The sequence below is a fragment of the Etheostoma cragini genome, unplaced genomic scaffold (assembly GCF_013103735.1).
Source record: "Etheostoma cragini isolate CJK2018 unplaced genomic scaffold, CSU_Ecrag_1.0 ScbMSFa_1523, whole genome shotgun sequence".
Taxonomy (NCBI): Eukaryota; Metazoa; Chordata; class Actinopteri; order Perciformes; family Percidae; genus Etheostoma; species Etheostoma cragini.
The window spans coordinates 89245-100572 of record NW_023265587.1 but is presented as its reverse complement, the minus strand read 5'-3'; the positions used below and the strand labels follow the sequence as shown (position 1 = coordinate 100572).

At 41.8% G+C, this 11328-nt stretch overlaps 1 long non-coding RNA gene across 1 annotated transcript in view; it reads right to left on the bottom strand.

The window, feature by feature from the left end:
• Positions 1-495: 495 nt before the first annotated feature.
• The window catches only part of LOC117940014, a 33640-nt gene continuing 22807 nt past the window's right edge, over positions 496-11328 (bottom strand). Inside the window, exon 3 of the long non-coding RNA XR_004655694.1 lies at positions 496-507. This is a non-coding gene — a long non-coding RNA (uncharacterized LOC117940014). The remainder of the gene's footprint in view (positions 508-11328) is intronic.

Below are 11328 nucleotides of genomic sequence, written 5' to 3'. Positions count from 1 at the left end.
CCCCCCATCCCCCCGGCTGGTTTGATCCTCTTTACTGTGGGTTGGTGATTCTCACAGCGGATGGCTGAAGGCTTCTCCGAGATTGCCAGTTACTGTTAAACTTTTCTAGATGCAAAAGGCTTATAGGCGAGAGGCTGGAGTGTAATGTAAATGCATTAGCAGCTGTATAAATATATCTAAGATTCCCTCTGGCTTTACGCCTCACGGCAAACTTTAGGAAAAAAAAGTCTTTTTCTAAATGCACGGAAAGGTTTTAGCACTGAATGTATTCACTAATATTCTCAGTGTGACAAACAGCTGACGACTGAAGCTGACCTGTTGTTGAATATATAAGAATTAGGACATCTCATCCCACAATTAAATATCGGCTATTTAAGTGAAATGACTGCAGACAGAGCGTGAAAATGGATTATTAAAGATAATGAGGATATAATTAACCCCCCTTATTCAAAGATAAGGATATTTCATGCAGTGGAGACCTGTCAATCATTACCTGACTGTTCCATGCTCCACTCTATAATTTACAGGTCTAGACCGCTCTATAATTTACAGATAGAGCAGGTCTAGACCTCTCTATAATTTACAGATAGAGCAGGTCTAGACCGCTCTATAATTTACAGGTCTAGACCTCTTTATAATTTACAGATAGAGCAGGTCTAGACCACTCTATAATTTACAGGTCTAGACCTCTCTATAATTTACAGATAGAGCAGGTCTAGACCACTCTACAATTTACAGATAGAGCAGGTCTAGACCTCTCTATAATTTATAGATAGAGCAGGTCTAGACCACTCTATAATTTACAGATAGAGCAGGTCTAGACCACTCTATAATCTACAGATAGAGCAGGTCAAGACCGCTCTATAATTTACAGATAGAACAGGTCTAGACGGCTCTATAATTTACAGATAGAGCAGGTCTATACATATATATTTCAAGGGGGGCAAATGCTACCCTGGACCCCACCTCTAGACCCGCCCCTGGTTGGAAGACTCAACAAGTCCTTCCAACCATACAAGGATAGATGTTTTTGTTTATTCCTAAATTCTTTATTCTCTAAACCAGGGAAAAGTTGTGGTTAGCGTTGCAAAACAGTTGCACTTGGATTATGTTTAGGCGTAAAAACTATCCAGTTAAGTTTAGAAAAAGATGTGGTCTGGGTTTAAACCAGACATTACTTCACGTCTTCACGTCCCGGGTTAACCAATCCGACACCCCCAACCTGTCACCTTACTATCTGCTTAGCTCCCATCGTAATTACTGTAATTACACTATTAACCTAAATAGGAGTTGTAATTGTCAGTAAAGTCTTATATAGACCAAACAATCCTTCATTTCAATAAGACCCAACCTGGCAACCCAAAAGCTATTTTCACTCATGCATCGACTCATGAATTGACACATTGACTTGGATCCAGATTGTAGGAATTTATCCAATCATTAAGCAGGAAAACAACCTTTAATATGTACAGCATATTGAAGTCAATGTGGGAATTTGTGCCTATGAGGTTCACTTCGTAAACCCAGTCAACCCCCCCACAAGTCGTCAATATTACTTCTTAATATCCCCCACGAAGAAGCCCATGCATTAATGACGACCCCTCATCCACTCTGAGCGATTCTCCAACTTTAGATGTTTTATGCATTAGACCCTGGCTTACATGACAAATATGACTCCGTCGTTTGTTGAGAGTGGAGTAGCTTTGTTGCTGCCGTGCATGGTCTCTTATTTTCTTCTCCCAGCATGCCTTCTGGGAACTGCCTGGCCTTGCCTCGCCTGCGATGGTTTTCGGCTGGCAGCTCGACTTGTCAGCTTGCCGTCAAGCCTCAGGGATCAGATACCTTCCCCTTCTAAACCCAGCACATTCTTGTTGGCTTCCATTCACACTTCTTTATTGCCGGGTGGAGTGTCGGGAGCAGGCGTGGAGTGTCTCTTTGAATTATGAAAATCATTATGAATTAAAAATCAATTGCTGGCATTAAGAAGAAGAGGTAAAAACGACTCGCGCAGTTCGAGAGGAGGTCCTGTGAGTTCATTCTGATCTCGCCGCTCTGTATCCAGGCAGAAGTCTCTCATCTAACCATCCTCATGCCCCCCCCCCCCCATTCAACACACACACACTCCCTGCAGTGTCTGGGTCCCGTGGTTTTCCTTTTGCAGCGTCTGCCCCGGTGCCCTAGTCAGCATTTCTCATGTGATTGGGTCTTTTCCACGCTTGGCCACCTTCAGACTGAATCGGCCCATGGTTGACCGCATTTCACCGCAGGTCCATTTCCACTCAGTCAGATTGTGTATATCTCTGTGTGCGTCAGTGTGTGTGTGTGTGTGTGTGTGTATACCCCAGGGGAGGGGTGTACTATAAACAGTCATCACATGTTGACGTCCTGCCATCCATCAAAGCCTTGGGCTTTTACTTGCTAATTCAATAATAGCTCTGCAAAAAAAAAAATATTTAAAGGCAGTAATCAAGTACTGTGGAGTTTCACTACCAATAAAATGCCTCTAACCTCAAAGAAAATGTCAATTTTTAGCATTGAAAAGGAGACTTTCTTCAGCCTATAAATGTCCCTTTGGTATGAGCATGATTCCACTTCGTTTCTGACTCATGCTTCTGGTTTCTGAGCCGAAATGCAAGTTGCCTGGCAACCCACCAAGTGTTGTAGGTGTCATAGTGGAGTCACAAAGAGTTAAGTAAACGTCTGTGGTCTGGTTCCTACCGGGTCTGAATTCCTTTCCTTTTTAGTTAAGGGAACGTTGAGTCAGGCGGTTGAGAGGGCAGCTATGACTCAGGGGTCCTGAGACACTGGGAATAAGCAGATGTGGAAGTTGGGAGGTGATGTCATGGATTTAAAGGGTCAAATTCCCCCCAAAATTACATACGCAATTGCTCTTAGGTAGCGCTGGTAAGCCCAGAGTTCTGGCTTCCAGGTATCAGTTTTTGAGTCTCTGAGTTATTTGTCTCTTCCCTTTGCTCCAATACAGTGATGTGAATACAGTAAATGTTATTTATTTTGATAATGCACTTCCTTGACAACATGTAACATCATGTCTTACTTGCTTTTTTTCACTTTCATCAAAGAAATAGTCCCTGAAAACTGCAAAAGGCAATGATGTATAGAACAATGGAAATATCAGCGATAGGTATCTTAAAAAATTTGCTATTCCTTAGCGTAAGAGAAAATTAGTTTTTTTATTTGGGGGAACCAACTCTTAAATGTTCCCATATTGTAAAAAGTGAGATTTTCAAGTCATTTTGAATTAAAAAAGCAGGTTAATGTTCTATATAAATTCAGAGAATTTATCAGAGAATCCGCAGAGGCAGCCGGTATTCAGAAATATCCCAACTGTACTATAAATAGGTAGAAAGTGACGCTACAGTGCCGTTACAGTCCCTCCCCGGCTGAAATGACTATGCAGAGGCACTGAGAGCCCAGAGCCAATCAGAGCAGACTTGGCTTTTTTGGGATCTTAAAGTGACAGGCGCTAAAACTGAGCATTTTAGGGTAAATACATGAATATTCAGACGGACAGTATAAGACAAAAGTTTTTTTTTTTAACATTAAAGCATGGAAACATCTTCTAGTAAAATACAAAGTACGTAAAGTAAGTATGATCCTGAGTTACAGCAGAACATGGGACCTTTAATGCTTTTTCGATGACACAACGTCATAAATCGTCCAACACCAATGGGGACTCACTTTTCAAAATCTTATTTTAGTTCCTACTTTGTTCATAAGTCTTTTAAAACAGTGTCCTCTGATTGCCCAATGGACAAATCCAGATGTGTGTGTGTGTGTGTGTGTGTGTGTGTGTGTGTGTGTGTGTGTGTGTGTGTGTGTGTGTCTGTGTGTTAGACTGCCATTATTATTGAAACCATTTTGACAAATTAGAATTAGAAATAGACTTATATGAAATGTACCTGAATTTCTTTTATATTTCTATAATAACTTCTCTAACAACTCTGTAAAGTTTGGATAACATTAAATCAATTGCAAGTCAATTAAATTACAAAGACTTATTTCAGAGTACCTGACCAGTCTTGTGTAAAGTACTTGAAAGCAATACTTGAGTAAAAGTACAAGTATCTCACCATAAAATGACTTTGGTAGAAATTAAAGTCCCCTTTTGGAATATTCCTCGAGTAAAAGTCTTCAAGTATCTGATGTTTACTGTACTTAAGTATTAGAAGTAAAAGTAAAACTTAAATTCTGTAACGTTGTCTTCATCGCCTCTGTTGTCGGGGCGGCCATCGTCTGTTACCATGGCGGCAGAGCCTGCAGCAGGTCTTTCCATGACACTATTAGTCATTATGCTTCCTTCTCTTCTTCTTCTTTTGTTTTGGCCTGTGTATTTTGTATTTTTGGACTGGAGGGAGCATCATCTTGGCACTCTAGGAGCAAACGATTCTCCAAACCTGCTTTTTTCCAGCGTAACACATTTCTTCTGATTTCATTTTGTAGTAACGAGTACTTAAGTCTACTTAAGTACCATCGCAAATTTGTACTTTGTTACGTTACAACGTTGGATCCAACAGCGCCAAGGAAAAACTTTATTTAAACAGACAGAAACCTCGGACCATGATACAATACAATTGTTATTTTGCAATGCTAAATGAAAACAACTACCATAGCTAACAGCTATGCTACTACGGACTACCAACCTTAAACTACTGGTCATTTTAAGTCAAATAAAGCAAATTCCCTTATAGGACATAATACACAATTACTAATTTCCGCATATATACTGTATTTTCAAGCTTAGGTGGATCCCATATTGCATCCATAATCTCGTAGCATAATGACAATATCAACCACCAAGTGATTACTCCTCTTGTTGGGCATTAATTATTGAGGTAATTAATGGAAGAAGCCTTGGAGCTGCAAATGTTTTATTTATTAATCCTGGGAAATAACATTTATCGCAAGGAATCTAACAAAATAAGGTTTGCCAGGAGCCATAAATTATCTCATCCCCCTGCATTGCATTGTGGTCTAGTGAGGATGAAACCAGTGGAGGAATGTCAATCATATGAATGAATAAAACATAATGATAAAATACATAACACAGCAGAAATGGGCTCAGGTGCAAAGTACAATTAGGGTGTCCTCTAGCCCCCCCCCCCACCCCAGGAAGAGCGTTGGCACCATGTTGGCTGAGTCCTTTGCTGTGTGTCATCCCCCAATCTGTCTCCCCCTTCCCTATCTAAGTACAATTACTCAAATTAGGGATGCAATGTAATGTATCCTATTTTTGGGGTTCGGCCAAATACCAAATCTACTGGTTCTGCCTGAATCTGAACACATACATTAACACTAAGTACTACATTAAGGAAGTCAACAACGTCCTTTGCTGGGACCGTCCGTCCTTTGCTGTATTTTTACTGCTGTCAGTAGATCCCTTCATGCTCAACTCGTATTCGAAGAGCATTGGCACCATGTTGGCTGAGTCCTTTGCGGTGGCCCGGGTTCGAATCCGACCTGTGGCCCTTCGCTGTGTGTCATCCCCCTTTCCTGTCTGTCCACTGTCCCAACAATAAAAGGGAAAAATCCTCCAAAAATAATCTTTAAAAAAGTACAATTACTCAAATTAGGGATGCAATGTATCCAGATTTTTGGGGTTGGCCAAATCCCAAATCCACAGGTTCTGCTGCATCTGAACACAGAATCCTCAGTCCATTACCACAGTAACAATGTCCTGTGCTGGGACAGTCCTTCCTTTGCTGTACCTGACGTTGCAGTATATATTTTGGCTGCTGTCTATTGATCCATTCATGCACAACTCGTATTCTTTCAGATGTTTCAGATTTTTCTGATTTTTGGGGTTCGGCCAAATACCGAATCCACTGGTTAAGATTCTGCTGAATCTGAATCCTTAATCCTCCTCCCATCCTCAGTCCATTATCACAGTAACACATTAATGAAGTCAACAATGTCCTGTGCTGGGATTTGTATTCTTTCAGATGTTTCATACGCAAATGTTGTAACCGGGGCGATGTTGTGTGTTTTCAAGGGTCCTCGCCACCACGAGACACATCGGCATTGCAAACTTAACATGTAGCCCGACTTGAATCGCATAATTTGGACCGAAAGTACTGCCAAACAAGAGTCAGGGTAGGGTTTGGTTCGGTGGGAAAAGATTGTAAAGGTTCAGGAGACCCAAACCCACGTTAAAAAGCCCACTATTCGGCCAAATCCTGGATCCGGTGCATCCCTGACTCAAGTACTGCACTTCGGTCCACGTATGAGGTACTTGTACTTTAATATACAACAAGGAAGAAGCCAAGGCACTCATCTTTTACGAAAAATATATAGAAAATGCCTTTAACCCTCATGTTGTTCTCATGTTGTCTTCATGTTGTCCTCATGTTGTCCTCATGCTGTCCTCATGTGGCCCTCATGTAGTCCCCATGTTGTCTTCATGTTGTCCTCATGTTGCCCTCATCTTGTCCTCATCTTGTCCTCATCTTGCCCTCATGTTGTCCCCATGTTGTCTTCATGTTGTCCTCATGTTGTCCTCATTTGTCCTCATGTTGTCCTCATCTTGTCCCCATGTTGTCTTCATGTTGTCCTCATGTTGCCCTCATCTTGCCCTCATGTTGTCCTCATCTTGCCCTCATGTTGTCCTCATGTTGTCTTCATGTTGTCCTCATGTTGTCCTCATTTGTCCTCATGTTGTCCCCATGTTGTCCTCATGTTGTCCTATATCAATGTTCTTTTTAATTCCCCAAAATAACATGATTGATTCCACCCAACGCTCTTTGCCAAGTACAAATCTCTACTTTCATTAATTTTGGGGCGTCTTATTCAATTTTATAGCATTGTAAAACAAATGGAAGTGTTTTTGAAATAGTATTGAGTAAAAGTTGACATATTCCAGTCTGTGATTATCATCAACATCCATTCCTTTAATTTTAGTCTCAATAATTCCTAATTTCTGCTTTTCTCACTCAAACATTAGGTATAATTTCCTAAAGATTAGGTTTATTGACCATAAATTCCCAAAATAATGTAAAACTAAAGTTAATAAGTTACTGTTACGTTGTGTTCAAAACGTCCCAAAAAACTGACAAACATTGAAAAAAGCGTCAAAAGGTTTTGAATAAAGGACAAAAAGTTAACAACAAAAGTGTTTTTTTTTTCTTCAATTTTCGGCGGGAAGACGACACAAGGGTCAAGGCAACTGCCACGTCCGGCCTTCTTCAGGAAGTTACAGGCACATGGGGGGAGGGGGGGGGGGGCTGAAGGGGGGGTTGAAACAATTTCAAACTCCAGGTGCGAGCACATCAACAGGTGCAGCCATGCAGCAAGGTCACCCCACTTTACAGCAGTGTTCACTCAGTCCATCACAGAAAAAAAACATGCATTTTCAGAACGTGCCAGACGCATTTCAGGCATTGTGTGCATATTTTTCTTAAAAAGATGAGTGCATTGGCCTCTTCCTAGATGTCTATCGGATGCGTTTATGCTCTCTATAGAGCTATAAGAGCTTTTTGTCACTCCAACCTCTTCTGTACCTGTACTTTAGAATAGAATAGAAAGCCTTTAGTGTCATTATACACAAACGCAGTACCTGTGCAACGTGATTGAAGCAACACCTTTACGGTGTCAACATGAAATATAAAAAATATGTAAGTAGTGCAGAAAAAAAGAGAGAGAGAGAGAGAGAGAAAGGGTTTGTATGCACATTAGGGTTAGGGTTAGGGGGTAGGGGTTAGGTTAGGGTAGAACATAGGGGTAGGGTTAGGGTTAAGGTTTAGGGGGTAGGGTTAGGGTTAGGGTGCAGAAATATAGTTTGGTGCATCATATGTAAATATTGCTCCGTAATGAAATTAAATGCTTTTACTTGAGTGTTTTCTTTTTATGCCACTTTCTACTTCTACTCTGCTACATTTCGGAGACAAATACTGGACTTTTGACTCCAATACATTAAGCCGTAGCTACTTTCCCAATTTCTTTTTTTTTTGCAGCCAACACACATGTATTAAGCTGAAATAATTAAGCCATTAAACACAAATGCTGTGATGGTTTCCAGGGTCTAAATGAGAGGATTTTTCTGCATTTGATTGTACATTTCCCTGATGATCCTCACATACTTTTACTTGTAACAGAGTCATTTTCCCGAGTTGTACATGAATCCAGGTTTCTTGCCGCTGTGCTTTGTGCTCCAGTGTGCTTAGTGACACCTCTGATGTGTTAAAGCAGGCCTAAAAAAACCCGCTTCACTCTTTTTTGTGTCATGATGTAGACGTTTTGGAAGCTGTCAAGGGATTTCTTTGTCTGCTCTAATATTACCACACACAGTTAGAATCTCTTCATTTCCCAGCTACAAAGAAGGTTGTATTTATATTGGTGACGTTGGTGCAGTACAACTCAACCCAAGACTTTCCCATTCTTGTCCCCCTTGTCCCTGAAACGTACCCCTAACCACAATACTTTCCTGAACCTGACTGTACCATTCTCTGGTTCATTGGCATTTCTTTTAACCAATCAAAATCCTCTTGGGGGGCCCTAGGCTCCGGACAGAGCAACGTTGCCTCCGCAGAGATCTGCGGAGATCTGCAGAGATCTGCAGAGATCTGAGGACCAGGTAACCATAGTCCTCAGATTGGACAGATAGTCTAGCTAGCTGTCTGGATTTACCCGGCAGAGACCTGAGGACCAGGTAACCATAGTCCTCAGATTGGACAGATAGTCTAGCTAGCTGTCTGGACTTATCCTGCAGAGACCTGAGGACCAGGTAACCATAGTCCTTTTCTTTTCTTTTTCCTAATTCTGTGTCAGAGCCCAAGGTGCTGACTGTCCAATCCTTAATTGCTTGTGTATTATTGTCATGTTGGTAATCATCATTAAGGGGATTACACCCGCAGCCAATCATCAGTGGAGACTTGATTGGTTTCTCTCACACACACACACACACACACACACACAAACACACACACACACACACACACACACACACACATCCCCAAGTCCTTATTGAGCTTTATTAAACCAAGTTGTGCCAACAGTGCTAATCACCTGTATCTCTACTTCTCTGCTCCACTTGCATTGTTCATTTAAATCCCCATTAGGCAGCAGCACTTCACTGTTGTGTCGGGTGATAACAACCCAACAAACACTTACACACACAGCTACAAAGGAGTGGTGTGTGCCGGCGTTTAGACCCAATCAACTCGGTGTGTGAGTGTGTGTTGGCGTGAAGTGGATCTCCGCCCTCTCCCGCTAAGATTAGCGACAAGTAAATCCTCCTCCGGCGGCTCTTAATCTTTGGCTGATAGATGGCGGCAGATGTTGTGCGTGATTTCAGGGCTTTACTGAGCATGTGCGGGAGCGGGGGGGGGGGGGGGGGGGGGGGGGGGGGGGGGGGGGGGCTGCTGTTTACAGGGCGCGGTGTGTGCCATCACACACTGACACAAGATGATGCAGTGTAACCGACTGCAGTATGCAGTAGTGTCGCGTAACGGCCCTTTAAGAGACACAGAATCAACAACTGACAGGCCCAACAAAAAAAAACAGACATTATGAGGTTTTACCAAATTGGTATTTACTGCACCCTTGGGTGTTTTTATTCACTTTGCACAACCCATGTTCGTCTCACTATATCCTGTATAATACGTCAAATAAGTGACAACGTGATATTTTGGACTCAAGTCAAAGTTACAGCCAAACAAATCTTTCTGTTTGCTCTCATACCTAAAGCTTGAATAAAAAGGGTAACTACTGTTTTTTCAACCTGTGTTTTTGTTTCTAAGTGACTGATGGGAACCACAATCTTTGACATTAGTCCAGTATTAAGAGAGATCTTGCAGTCGGCAGCGGTGAAACAAGCTACAATAGAAGTTAATGGGACAGTTGTACAGCGTGTAGTTCCAAAATTGCTTGTTTTGCAACTGACAGGCTCAAATTAATAATCTGACATTATGGAAATGATTTCTACAGAGAACACCTAGTTTGCCAATTTACATGTAAAAGCTCTATACACGCTGAAAGTGCTGTTTTTAAAAAAAAATGGAGTCTGGTGGGTTTAGCGCTAGTTTCTGGTTAAACAGAAAGATCTTAAATATGTCTTTTCCACCAGGGTTAACAAGGTGCTGGTTCTGGTTCTGGTGCTGTTGCCAGTTCGGTGCTGGTTCTACTTGCCAGTTATCTAAGAACCAGCTTGATTTTCCACAGCCTGAGAGCCAGAGAGCAGGGCTACGCCACAACGTCACTGCAAGCACCCCCGTTGTCATAGCAACGCGTCATGACAATCAACACTAATGGCGGACTACATGAGTTGGAACCCGTGTTCTTGGCCCAGAACCACGTTTTATTTGTGTGGAAAAGCAAAGAACCTGTTCAATATATGGCACTGACTCTGAACCAGCACCAGAACTGCCTTGGTGGAAAAGACATAAAAGAGGTTTTAAAGGTCTATCTCTGTAATGATCCTGTCCATAATGTTGTCAGACACTTAGAATATTAATCTGAGCCCATCAGCTCATAACGGACCAAATTGATGAGGCACATTTGCCCCATAGGGTTACATTGCAGCCCAGTCTATGGCCATTGAACACATAAAAACATAGAACAATAGCGTCCAGGTTGACAAAATCTTTGTTGGAGTTTGCCATTCTCAACACACAAACAATGACACCCCTTCCCATCAGCACTCCTTTGCTACCACCCCTCTTTACATGGCACCAAGTGAATTAATAGAGCCAGAATCATGAGGACATAATGGCTGATATTGACAAAAAATGTACTGTATGAGAATCGCTAACTGCAACTTTGAATACGTTTTTTGGCCACTGGGTGGCAGCAGAACTGTCTGTGAACACATCGCCGGCATACTATCATCTTAAAAAGCATTGTAACTTGTTAAAACATGATATCAACATCCAGACCTTTCACAGTTAGCAAACGGGAAGGTCGAAAACATTCTTTATAGAAAGGAAAATGACAAAAAACACACACACACACTATTAAATAAAGAGGAGATGGAGGATGTACACTTCAACACACACACACACACACTTTACTCTGAGCTTTCTGATGGTTGTCACTGCTCGTGATTTACAACTCTAATTTCCTTGAATCCTGTTTGGCAGAGGCATGTCTCGGTGCTCTTCTCGTTTTTTTGTGTCACCGTTTTGTCCCTTTTTTTTCCGCTTTTCGAAGCCAACAAAGGCATTTCGTCAGAGGGTTTTAAGTGAATTTGGGAAATCCGTCTTTGTCCGACCTTCCAGGGGAGCGATGATTTAGACGAGTTTTACTGGGAAGCACTTTAAATGTTCCCTCTGGTTCTCGGTGGATGATCGAGAGCCATGCTTGTTGTGTTGAGCTGGA